At 42.3% G+C, this 10,626-nt stretch overlaps 1 long non-coding RNA gene across 1 annotated transcript in view; it reads left to right on the forward strand.

The window, feature by feature from the left end:
• The window catches only part of LOC137657089 (uncharacterized), a 30,980-nt gene extending 20,838 nt beyond the window's left edge, over positions 1 to 10,142 (forward strand). Inside the window, exons 3-4 of the long non-coding RNA XR_011047100.1 lie at positions 4,746 to 4,859; positions 9,367 to 10,142. This is a non-coding gene — a long non-coding RNA (uncharacterized lncRNA). The remainder of the gene's footprint in view (positions 1 to 4,745; positions 4,860 to 9,366) is intronic.
• The last annotated feature ends 484 nt before the right edge of the window (positions 10,143 to 10,626 follow it).

Consider the following 10,626-nt stretch of genomic DNA (forward strand, 5'->3'; position numbering starts at 1 on the left):
GGTAGACTGGGTGTGGGGGAGCTAGACCTGGGCGGGCTCTCACTGCTGCTGTCAGCTGGTGTGGTGCTAGGGGTTGGGTCAGACGGTGGGCTGGGCGTGGGACAAGCTATCTGTCCCTTTAAATGTTTTCTGTTGCGCAATGATAACCTTCCACTCCCGTCAAGCCTTACTGTGTACTGCCGGTATGGGTGATGGGAGATAATGACACCTGATCTGTCCCACCTTTTAGTCCCGGGATCTTGAATCCTAACCTGGGTGCCCTCATGCAATGGAGTCATGTTGCAAGAGCGTTGTCTTGGTGATTGGGGAAATCTGTCACTAGACGATGCCATCAATATTTCCCGCTGTCGAAGGGTTCTTCTCCAGTGGCGATCTACCTTATACTGCTGTCTTGCTGTAGGAACACCATCACGAAGTGCTCTTCCTGTTGCTAGTTGAGCTGGTGACTTGCCTATCTCTCTCAAGGGCGTATTCAGGTATTGCAGCATTGCCTGTGTGCACCTGTCGTTGTCCAAACTACCGTTGGCCCCCGTGTTCGAGCGGATGATTCTTTTGGCGGATTTCACAGCAGCCTCTGCCCTCCCATTTGACTGCGGATAATGAGCAGATGAAAGGCGGACAGTAACCCTCCATTTCTTAAGAAAGTCCATCATCTCCTCACTAGCCAAGTTAGTGCCTCCATCAGTGGAGAGTTGCTCGGGAGCCCCCCACCTGGAAAAGTAGCCACGTAGTTTCGCTATAATTTTGTTGGAACCAGTTCCCTTGGGGAAATGCGCTATTTCTAGCCAACCCGTCAGTCTGTCAGCGTAGGCCAAATAAACTTGTCCTTCGAGTTGAAAGAGATCAGCCACCGTCTGCTGGAAGGGGTACTCAGGGGGAGGGGTAACAATCATGACTTCTGGCGGTGAAGAGGGCGTGTGCAGGTTGCAGACATCACAGGAAGCTCGGCATTGTTCCAGGTCGCCTGCTATTCCAGGCCAATGCACGGTTGCTCTTGCACGACGTAACATCGAATCTAGCCCTTGGTGGCTGGCATGCAGGTTCCTTGCTACTTTATTACGTAATGAGTCAGGTACCACTAATCTCACTGCCCCCTCCTCATGGGTATATGTCACCATACTTTGTGCAGCAGCCAACCTGTCCCTTACGCTGTAGAAGGGTCGAAGACACTGTAGTTCTTGGGATTTTTGCTTAGGCCAGTCCCCAGCACGGACTCTTGCAAGCAACAGCTGGTATACGGGATCATTATTTGCTGCGTCCATGACCATCTCTTCGTCCATTGTAATACCGTCATCTTGGCTCAATACAGCTACTGTTGCTGCTGCTACCGCCGCGGAGATATCTTCTTCTTGTATGGTGTCCTCCTTATCTGGGACTGCCATTAGGGAGGGGTACCGAAATAGAAAATCGGCTGCTGAATTCCACTTTCCTGGCAGGTACTTTATTGTGAACTTATATTGCAGAGTCTTTTCTTTAAGGCGGAATAACCTTGGGTTCACCACATCTGTGAGGGCCCTATCCCCCAAAAGCTTCACTAGTGGGCGGTGGTCTGTTACGATAATGAGGGAGGGGCATCCCAACAGAAACAATCTTGCTTTCCGTAGACACCAGGCCACTGCCAAAGCTTCTCCTTCCACTGCTGCGTATCCGGATTCAGCAGCAGACAGGTGACGACTCCCACACAGAGCCAGCCGCCAACCCCCTTTGCAACAAAAAGGGGTCTCTAGGGAGGTACAACCACAGTACTGTTGCAGGACAACGAAACCTATACCTTCCCTACTCCAATCTGTGATTACTGCTGTAGGCCTAGTCTTGTCGTAATACCGTAGTCCATCCTTTGCCAGCCGACAAATAATATCTTGAGCCTGTCGGAACTTGTGTTGCAGTTGTTCGTCCCAATATACCTTCTTTCCTGTAGATTTCTTCAGTAGTTCCCGGAAGGGCTCCATGAGGGGCGCGGTGGCCAAAAAGGGTGCCAGCTGGTTGACGAAACCATACCAGGATCTGATATCCGTAACTGATGGTTGGGCTGGCATGGGAAAGTCTCTTATGGCAGCCAACCTTTCACTTGTAGGCTCATACGAGTCCCACCCCAGGTGAAAACCAACAAAGGTAGCCTCTCTCCTGCAAAATGAGAACTTTTCTGGTTTTAGGGTAATGCCTTTCTTCGCGCAGGTAGCCAGAAAATCAAAGGTGTGCCAAAAGGCTCCCTCAACACTTATGTCATGCAGAAGGGTGTCGTCTACACACTTGTACTTGCGAGGAATATCCATAATTGCGTCATCAAACCGTCGAGTGTAGGCATCGGAAGCTGCACAGTGGCCCATCGGGGTGCTACGATACTGGTACCTGCCCCATGGGGTTATGAAAGTTGTCAGTCTTCGGCTGTCCTCATCCAACTCCACCTGGTGGAAACCCCAGAACGCATCTGCAACAGTCTTATAGCTTCGAACAGGTACACCAGATACTATATCAAAGGGTGCTGGTGTATGGTGCGTTTCCCTCTTGCAACATGCATTTAAGCGCTGATAATCCACTGTCCTCCTCGGGTGGCCATCCTTTTTGGCCACTACTACCATTCTGGCGCACCACTCTGTGGCCTCCCCCGGTGGTACTGGCTGGATGATGCCCCTACGTACGTCCTCCTCCAGCTGAGCCTTGACTTCATCTTCCCAGTGCTTTGGGACCGCTGCAGGTGTGTGGCAAGCATAGGGTATGGCCCCGGTGACGAGGTGGATGCGGTGGGGTGGGCCCTCCATAACTGGGAGGGGTGACTTGGAGGTGTTGAAGGTTGTCGCCGAAAAACGTTGGAGTAGCCAATCTTGAAGTAAGGGAACGTTTTCTTCCATCGGGGGGAATGGTAACACTGTCGGACGTGAGAGATCCACCTCCTCTACTGTATCAACGGTGGCAACACTGGCGAGATGATAGGGGAACGTAGCTGGGACTAGACCCAACTCTTTACACATTGACAATGACAAGTATAAATTTGTTGCAGAATTCACGAAGAAAATCTCCTGCATAGAGGATCGACCATTTAATGATACACAACACTTAGTTGCCCCTAAACACTTCAAACGAATGCCTGCAACATCTCTCAGCGTCTGCTGCTTTTCAACTTTCGCGGGGTCGAGGTGCAGCAGCTGCAACAGCTCGCTGCCAGCGACGCAAACCTGGGCCCCCGTATCGGCAACGGCGGTGGTGGGTACACACTCCCTCCCCCCCGGCACTGACACTGATACATTTAATAACGGTTGTCCCGCAACGGCGGTAGATGCAATCACTACAGCACTAGATACTTCTGGCAGGACCTTACGTTTGCCCCTACAGCATTTCTTCAAATGCCCCACTTTCTGGCAATTATAACAAGTAACACCTTTGGCCAAACACGAATTCTTATCAGAGTGCGAACTGCCACAGTTGCCGCACCTCGTTGGCGGCGTACGATGCACAGCACGGTGGATAGTGGCGGCTGCACACTCCCCCTCCTCCGTGACATTGGCTGCCTCGACTGGCGGATAACTTGCAATTTGGCGGGAAATTTTCCCGCTCTCACCTACATCCCTAACCGCAGCTTCAAATGCTATGCACTGTGCCCTGAGGGCGTCTACGCTATCATACCTATGATAACTTTGAAAAATTTCTCTTTTAAGCACTAAATTATTCAACCCTACCATCACTTTACGCAATAGCATATATTCAGACAGATCGGAATTACACTGTGGGCACTCGAACTTGCAATCTAGAGCTAACTGAGAACACCTTTGAAAATACACATTGATAGGCTCATCCGTGGCCTGAACATCATTAAAGAATTCGCTCCATAGCACTGCTTGGTTGGATGACCGTAGTACTAGCTTTTCAACGCTATCTAATGCCTCCTTGGGGCTCACACATGACCATTGGGCCGCTGAGAACTTTGCATCTAAAGCTCTCTGTAGAGCTGGCACACACAGAAGACGGATGTGCATGACGGCCTCCAAACTAGGCCACCTGTTCAGGTGAATCCAGCACTCCATAGACCGCCTCCATGTCCTGAACGCCGCTGAAGACATTTCCACATCACACTTCTCAGGAGCTGAAGCATTGGACACCCGTGGCACTCCGGCTACCGGCAGGTTAGCCACATGGGTTTGCAGTGCAATGATAGCTCGTTGCTGGGACATAATGGTGTCGCGGGCCTGACGAAGTGACGGAGTTGCGATGGCCCTCCTGGAGGGCGTTGCAAGACGAGGTCTAATAGGTGGTGCCATCCTGATCTACGCTCCACAGGCGTAGGTTCATATCTCACTGCGCCATCTTGGGGTCGAAGAAGAAGAGTCGATGACGATTCATTGTTTATTAATCAGATACCCAGATTACAAGTGCCTGCAACAGGCTCCGCACATCTTTATAAATGCGCGGGAAAACATATCGTACACACGGATCCCACATATACTCAATTTTTTTTAATGAGGTGCATTTGCACCAACTCGCAGCGGGGCCCTTTTAGCTCGGAAAAGTTTCCTGCTATCTGATTGGTTAGAACTATCTTGTCCAACCGATCAGTGATCAGGAAACTTTTCCCAGCTAAAAGGGCACCCCTGCGAGTCGGTGAAAATCTGCCTCACTAAAATTAATTGACTATAGTAGTATTATTGAATGTTAATACAAGGTAAATAAAGTACCTTTCTACTACTGTAAAGAATTGGGGGAAAATTGGCTTATTCAACCACACGTTTGTTAATTTAACTAATTCATTTCAGAGATTTTAACCAGCCGTTTACCAGAGGGATCCGCGTGTTACCAGTCAAATTTCATACAAGATTGCCTAGATCTAAAATAATAATGGAGGAAGACAGACTTAATATCGCTGCAAAGTAAGTAACAAATATAATTTTTTCTATTTTCCAACTGAAGTAATTGAGAACCTGTTAATTAGGTTTGGGCCAAGCATATCCAAGCACTAACTATTGCAATTAAAGTTAGTTTTGCAAATAATGCAGATATGTACAGTAATGTATGAGGGAAATATTTTTTTTTACTTTCCCAATTTCATTTTAAATGTAGTATACAGTAACTTTTCTCATTTGTTTTATTGCTGTTTATAAAGTCACTTCTCTACTATGCAATATGATAACTCCCCGTTAATGTTACCGTAATGTATCGTCAACCAAATTCCACTTAATGCACTTTCTCTTAATTTATTATTCCCCACTCTTATTTCAATAATCATCTCTAATGGTTGTCCAAAGTTACATTAACTTAGTTCTTTAGGTAGCTACTTTATCAATTTTCAGATTATAAAATTTTTTTGCAAGTTATTCCTACAAGTAAACTAATAATCTTCTGTAAACAATGTTAAAAGTGTGCAATCTATTTAATCCCTCAAATAGGGTAGTGCCATTTAGCCAAGGAATTATATAAAGGTTTCAGGTATCATTTCAGGCCCTAGCTGCAATTTAAAACCTTCTACTTTACCTCTTTTCCTGCTTCCTTTCTTCCAACCTCTTTTTTTTTTTTCTGTTTCTTCATTGTGTAAATATATAAAAAGATACATACATACATATACCAAGGCACTTCCCCCAATTTTGGGGGTAGCCGACATCAAACAAATGAAACAAAAAAGAGGACCTCTCCTCTCTACGTTCCTCTCAGCCTTACAAGGGACTCAACCGAGTTCAGCTGGTACTGCTAAGGTGCCACAGCCCACCCTCCCCCGTTATCCACCACAGATGAAGCTTCATAACGCTGAACCCCCTACTGCTGCTACCTCCGTGGTCATCTAAGGCACTGGAGGAAGCAGCAGGGCCTACCGGAACTGCGTCACAATCGCTCGCCATTCATTCCTATTTCTAGCACACTCTCTTGCCTCTCTCGCATCTATCCTCCTATCACCCAGAGCTTTCTTCACTCCATCCATCCACCCAAACCTTGGCCTTCCTCTTGTACTTCTCCCATCAACTCTTGCATTCATCACCTTCTTTAGCAGACAGCCATTTTCCATTCTCTCAACATGGCCAAACCACCTCAACACATTCATATCCACTCTAGCTGCTAACTCATTTCTTACACCCGTTCTCAACCTCACCACTTCGTTCCTAACCCCATCTACTCGAGATACACCAGCCATACTCCTTAGACACTTCATCTCAAACACATTCAATTTCTGTCTCTCCATCACTTTCATTCCCCACAACTCCGATCCATACATCACAGATTGTACCCCACAACTCCGATCCATACATCACAGTTGGTACAATCACTTTCTCATACAGAACTCTCTTTACATTCATGCCCAACCCTCTTTTTTACTACTCCCTTAACTGCCCCCAACACTTTGCAACCTTCATTCACTCCCTGACGTACATCTGCGTCCACTCCACCATTTGCTGCAACTACAGACCCCAAGTACTTAAACTGACCCACCTCCTCAAGTAACTCGCCATTCCATTTAACATGACATTCAACCTTGCACCACCCTCCCTTCTCGTATATCTCATAACCGTAGTCTTACCCACATTAACTCTCAACTTCCTTCTCTCACACACCCTTCCAAATTCTGTCACTAATCGGCCAAGCTTCTCTTCCTCGTCTGCAACCAGTACAGTATCGTCTGCAAACAACAACTGATTTACCTCCCGTTCATGGTCATTCTCATCTACCAGTTTCAATCCTCGTCTGAGCACTCGAGCATTCTCTCCCCACTCCATCAACATACAAGTTAAACACCCACGGCGACATCACACATCCCTGTCTCAGCCCCACTCTCGCTGGAAACCAATCGCTCACTTCATTTTCTATCATAACACATGCTTTACTACCTTTGTAGAAACTTTTCACTGCTTGCAACTACCTTCCACCAACTCTATATAACCTCATCACATTCCACATTGCTTCCCTATCAACTCTATCATATGCTTTCTCCAGATCCATAAACGCAACATACACCTCCTTTCCTTTTGCTAAATATTTCTCGCATATCTGCCTAACTAAAAATCTGATCCATACAACCCCTACCTCTTCTAAAACCACCCTGTACTTCTAAGGAAATTTTATTTTCTACAAATTTATAGAAGGGATTTGTGAAATTTTTGAGTTATATACATATGAAATATTGGCATTCTTTTAACAAACATTGCCAATATGTTTGGGAAAAAAAATAAACAAAAAATGGGGACTAATAAAAGAAATTGTTCTATAAGAATTCAGCTAATAAAATTATCTTTAAAAAACTTTATAAATTATGAAAATCAGTTAAGATACAAAAGAGAATATTGAATTTTAAGTGAACCCAAAATAATAGTTCCAATGGGGCAGAGCCATCCCCTTTAAAATGCCACTTTGCAAACCTCTTCAAAAAAGCTTTTAGAATGATATCTTGCCCTCAAGTTGGTCTTCCACAGAGTATAAGCGAGTTACATGGCCTTTAGTATCTTGTTTCACACTCCAAAGGATGGAAAGATGTATTGTGCTATCATTTGTTTCAGATTTTATTGCCAAGGGGGTAACTGATGGTCTGGACTTCTTCTTACTCTGTCCTTTAAGGGCAGTTTATCTTAAAAGGAACTAGTCTCTTATGACCGTCCATCCCTAACTTGTCAGCACAAGCCGAAACAAGAAGGAAACCACCAAAAATACCATCATGTCCTTCTGGTTATGTGAAGTCGTACTTAAAATTTATAAATATTTAGAAGTGTCGTTGTGGCCCCCTCCTAAAGCTCATGACATGTCTTGTTGCCGCAACCTGAGCATTGCGCAATTATTAATCGATATCTCGAATCCTTAATGCTGGTGTGTGGAAGAGACAAATCACTTTCACCGTACATTATTGAAAAGACTACATGCGCAGATCACTAAACACTTTGTCCTTGGGCCCATTATTGGCGGTACAACAGATAGTCGGAGACTTATACCTTTGCAGGATGGCGGCTAACTTTTTGTCGCATTCACTAGTTATTCTCAGCATAAGTGTGATTTAGACAGAGTTGAAAGAATTATCTTTTCTGAATATTCCTCTCTTCGGAGTATCAATACATAAGACCACCAAGTATGTAAGAAAAGTGTGAGCATGCTAGAATTTTAAAAGTTGGTTCACGTTATTTTACAAACTTGTCGACTTAGTCACTCGTCTCTTATTTTAAGGCCAGCATCTTGACCTTGCCTCTCTTATGAGCTGGTTAGAAATTGAAATTTTTATTATTTTTATCATGTGGATGTAATTTTTATTATTTTTATCCTGTGGATAAAGGTTTGAGCAGACACCTATCTTTCACTGACACTTCCTTCCCCTTAAGGAAGACTCCCATTTATATTATGATGGTTTGTATCTCTCGTAAGAACAAACAAAAATTTTGAAATTTTATTTTTCCTCGCTATAAAAGTCCGAGGCCTTTAATATAAATTTCCTACCTTATCTACCTCTCAATTCTTGACCACGAGTAAGTATAGCGAGTCTGGCTGACCCAGCCGCTCTTACCCAGCATGGGTGGGATGCTGGCAATGGTTCAGTAATACCAGAATCCCATATTTCCTGAATTCTGGTCCTAGCTAAACAGCAACGGTTTGTAAAACCTATTTAAAAAACTGGTTTGTACAGCTATGAAATTTTGTAATTTTTTAAATTTGGTAGATTTTTTTTGTTTTCAAGAGAAAGTTTATTGCAAAATTAAAGCAATTTTTTTCTAAATTTGTACCAAATGCTGGTTTGATATATACTGTATATACTTGTGTAACCAGATAATTGGGATTTTAAATTTTACTCCTGTGGGTATCCGTAATTATAAGTTGATGGGTAAATAAGACATGACATCTAGGGACACTTGGCAACAGCCACAAGATAGTATGATGCATTAAATTGTTATATTAACCCTTTTACCCCCAGGCTCTTTGGAAATTTCTAACCCTTAACCCCTAGGGGGTTATTTTTTTCCCAGCACATTTTGCAGTATATTTTTTTTAAATTGCTCTAACAGCCTTAATTTTTGTCATAGAGAGGTCAGGTTGGTCTCATTCTCTTGGAAAATGCCTGAATTTTTTCAAAAAATTATCAAAAATATGACAAAAAATTTTTTTAAAGCATTTTTTTTGCAAGGACGTACCGGTACGTCCATGGGGGTAAAGGGATGGGTTTTGTGAAACGTACCAGTACGTCCTTTGGGGGTAAAAGGGTTAATAAAAAAATAATCTCAGGACTTAGAATAATTTTTATGCCTTTTAATCAGAATTTTATAACTGTGGCAAGAATTTATCTAATCAATGCTTTATAAGTCATATTTTTATTGATTTTAATGAGTACAAAGTAACTAGAGCTGATTTTTACTACTGTAAAGCATTGGGGGAATGCTTACTCAACCACATTTTGTTAATTATCTAAATTTATTTCAGAGATTTAAGCCAATTGATCAGAAGAATGTGAGAGTATTGCCACAGTCAAATTTCATGAAAGATTTGCTAAGACAGTCTAAAAAATAATAATGGAGGAAGACATGTAATGGAAGACATGTTTATTACAATTCTATGATGCACAGTAAGTTTTAATAAATGTGTGATTCTATTTTCCAACAGAAGTAATTGAGAACCTGTCAATTAAATTTGGGCCAAGCAATAACTATTGCTAGGTAATGCAGATATATACAGTAATATATTTGGAAATCTTTATTTTGCCAATCCCATTTTGACTACAGTATTGTAAGTAACTTTCTCAAAGTGATTGGATTCTGTTGACGTTTGTAAAGTCTAATCTATCAAATGCGAAAATTCTCCCAATCACTGTTACTTTACTCCAATGACTGAATTCCACACTTTGAGCTGTAATTTCTTCAATAGGTCAAATTTTAAAGTTTGTCCAAATTTATATAATCTTTAATATATATTATTGTTCTTTAATTTATGATTGTTCTTGAATATATATCATTGCTCTTTAATATATATTGTTCTTTAATTAGTTCCTCTTAAATATTCAAACCAGAAACTGAACAGAATTCAGAATATTAACAGGTTTTCACATTCATTCTAGGACTTTATTTTTTCTTGTAAGTGTTAAATTTGTGCAATCTATTATTAAACTTGTAAATATTACATTTGTGCAATCTTTTAAACTGCTCAAATAGAATAATGCCATGTAGCCTAGACTGATTTTACTTATTTGTTTATTTTAGGGGTGAGGAAGATCATTATCACTTAATTCTTCTTTCCAGGAAAGGTCATAACACCAAAGTTCATAATTCAGTGTATTTTGGAAGTAAGATTTTATAGAAAATACATAACTTGAATTTTTAGACGAAATATCTCTATTATATTTAGTATGTGTAACTGGTATGGGTGTGGGGAATACAACATGTTAAAAAGCTTTCCTCACTCTTCATACAGAAGAATTCTTGATCAGTTTGGAAAACTAAATTTTCCATACAGTCACTTGGTTTAGATTTAAATGTGCTGCTCCAAGAAAATTCTAGATATTCTTAGCTTCTAAATATTAGTAAATTATTCTTGTGATTTATCTGCTCTATGCTGAAGGAATTATCTTGAGGTGATCTTGCTATGTATGTACTGCCGTGAGGAGGATGACCAATCTTGAACCATCCGCTTGCACTATAGAGATCCCATCTCCCTAATAGCTCCCTCTCTATCTGCAAGCTTGACTTC

This window comes from Palaemon carinicauda, chromosome 18, assembly GCF_036898095.1.
Source record: "Palaemon carinicauda isolate YSFRI2023 chromosome 18, ASM3689809v2, whole genome shotgun sequence".
In the NCBI taxonomy this organism is placed as follows: Eukaryota; Metazoa; Arthropoda; class Malacostraca; order Decapoda; family Palaemonidae; genus Palaemon; species Palaemon carinicauda.